We start from the raw sequence: 3,142 nt of genomic DNA, 5'->3' as shown, positions 1-3,142 counted from the left end.
TATTTTTCAGCCCGTTTCATGCTCCTCATGTTTTTCACACCTTTTGAAGCTCGTCATATTTTTTACACCTTTTCAGGCTCTTCATGTTTTGATCACCGTTTCATGCTACCCCTATTTTTCAGACCGTTTCATGCTCATCTAATTTTTGACACCTTTTGAAGCTCTTCATATATTTCACACCTTTTGAAGCTCTTCATATTTTGCACACCTTTCCAGGCTCTTCATATTTTTCAACACCGCTTCATGCTCCACCTATTTTTCAGACCGTTTCATGCTCCTCATATTTTTGACACCTTTTGAAGCTTTTCATATTTTTCACACCTTTTCAGGCTCTTCATTTTTTTCAACACTACTTCTTGCTCCTCCAATTTTTCAGACCGTTTCATGCTCATCTAATTTTTGACACCTGTTGAAGTTCTTCATATTTTTCACACCTTCTGAAGCTCTTCATATTTTTCACACTTTTTCAGGCTCTTCATGTTTTTCAACACCACTTCATGCTTCTCCTATTTTTCAGCCCGTTTCATGCTCCTCATGTTTTTCACACCTTTTGAAGCTCGTCATATTTTTCACACCTTTTCAGGCTGTTCATGTTTTTGATCACCGTTTCTTGCTCCTCCTATGTTTCAGACCGTTTCATGCTCCTCATATTTTTGACACCTTTTAATCTCTTTATATTTTTCACAGCTTTTCAGGCTCTTCATGTTTTTGAACACCACTTCATGCTCCTCCTATATTTCAGAGCGTTTCATGCTCCTCATATTTTTGACACCTTTTGAAGCTCTTCATATTTTTCACACCTTTTGAAGCTCTTCATATTTTTCACACCTTTTCAGGCTCTTCATGTTTTTCAACACAGCTTCATGCTCGTCCTATTTTTCAGACCTTTTCATGCTCCTCATATTTTGACACCTTTTGAAGCTCTTCATTTTTTTCACAGCATTTTAGGCTCTTCATGTTTTTCAACACCGCTTCAGGCTCCTCCTATTTTTCAGACCTTTTCATGCTCCTCATATTTTTGACACCTTTTGAAGCTCTTCATATTTTTCACAGCATTTTAGGCTCTTCATGTTTTTCAACACCCCTTCATGCTCCTCCTATTTTTCAGACCGTTTCATGCTCCTCATATTTTTGACAGCTTTTGAAGCTCTTCAAATATTTCACACCTTTTCAGGCTCTTCTATTTTTTTCAACACCACTTCATGCTCCTCCTTTTTTTCAGACCGTTTCATGCTCATCTCATTTTTGACACCTTTTGAAGCTCTTCATATTCTTCACACATTTTGAAGCTCTTCATATTTTTTCACATCTTTTCAGCTTCTTCATGTTTTTCAACACCGCTTCATGCTCCTCCTATTTTTCAGACCGTTTCATGCTCCTCATATTTTTGACACCTTTTGAAGCTCTTCATATTTTTCACACTTTTCAGGCTCTTCATGTTTTTCAACACCACTTCATGCTCCTCCTATTTTTCAGACCGTTTCATTCTCCTCATATTTTTGACACCTTTTGAAGCTCTTCATATATTTCACACCTTTTCAGGCTCTTCATGTTTTTAACACCACTTCATGCTCCTCCTATTTTTCAGACCGTTTCATGCTCATCTCATTTTTGACACCTTTTGAAGCTCTTCATGTTTTTGACCACCGTTTCATGCTATTCCTATTTTTCAAACTGTTTCATGGTCCTCATGTTTGTTACACCTTTTGAAGCTATTCATATATTTCACACCTTTTCAGGCTCTTCTTGTTTTTCAACACAGCTTCATTCTCCTCCTATTTTACACCGTTTCATGCTCCTCATGTTTTTGACACCTTTTGAAGCACTTCATATTTTTCACACATTTCAGGCTCTTCATGTATTTGAAAACCGCCTCATGCTCCTCCTATTTTTCAGACCGTTTCATGTCCAAATGTATTTCACACCTTTTGAAGCACTTTATATTTTTCAAAACTTTTCAGGCCCTTCATGTGTTTGATCAGCATTTCATGCTCCTCCTATTTTTCAGACCGTTTCATGCTCCTCATATTTTGACAACTTTTGAAGCTCTTCATATTTTTCACCCCTTTTCAGGCTCTTCATATTTTTGAACACCCCTTCATGCTCCTCCTATTTTTCAGACCGTTTCATTCTCCTCATATTTTTGACACCTTTTGGATCTCTTCATATATTTCACACCTTTTCAGGCTCTTCTTTTTTTTCAAAACCTCTTCATGCTCGTCCTATTTGTCAGACCGTTTCATGCTCCTCATATTTTTCACACCTTTTGAAGCTCTTCATATTTTTCACACCTTTTGAAGCTCTTCATATTTTCCACACGTTTTCAGGCTCCTCATGTTTTTGAACACCGCTTCATGCTCCTCATATTTTTCAGACCGTTTCGTGCTCCTCATACTCTTGACACCTTCTGAAGCTCTTCATATTTTTCACACCTTTTCAGGCTCTTCATGTTTTTGATCACCGTTTCATGCTCCTCCTATTTATCAGACCGTTTCATGCTCATGTCATTGTCGACACCTTTTCAAGCTCTTCATATATTTCACACCTTTTGAAGCTCTTCATATTTTGCACACCTTTCCAGGCTCTTCATATTTTTCAGCACCGCTTCATGCTCCACCTATTTTTCAGACCGTTTCATGCTCCTAATATTTTTGACACCTTTTGAAGCTTTTCATATTTTTCACACCTTTTCATGCTCTTCATTTTTTTCAACACTACTTCTTGCTCCTCCACTTTTTCAGACCATTTCATGCTCATCTAATTTTTGACACCTGTTGAAGCTCTTCATATTTTTCACACCTTCTGAAGCTCTTTATATTTGTCACACTTTTTCAGGCTCTTCATGTTTTTCAACACCACTTCATGCTTCTCCTATTTTTCAGCCCGTTTCATGCTCATCATGTTTTTCACACCTTTTGAAGCTCGTCATATTTTTCACACCTTTTAAGGCTCTCCATGTTTTTGATCACCGTTTCTTGCTCCTCCTATTTTTCAGACCGTTTCATGCTCCTCATAGTTTTCACACCTTTTGAAGCTCGTCATATTTTTCACACCTTTTTAGGCTCTCCATTTTTTTGATCACCGTTTCTTGCTCCTCCTATTTTTCAGACCCTTTCATGCTCCTCATATTTTTGACACCTTT

Source organism: Dama dama, unplaced genomic scaffold (genome assembly GCF_033118175.1).
Source record: "Dama dama isolate Ldn47 unplaced genomic scaffold, ASM3311817v1 ptg000093l, whole genome shotgun sequence".
NCBI lineage: Eukaryota > Metazoa > Chordata > Mammalia > Artiodactyla > Cervidae > Dama > Dama dama.
This window is presented reverse-complemented; position numbering follows the sequence as displayed.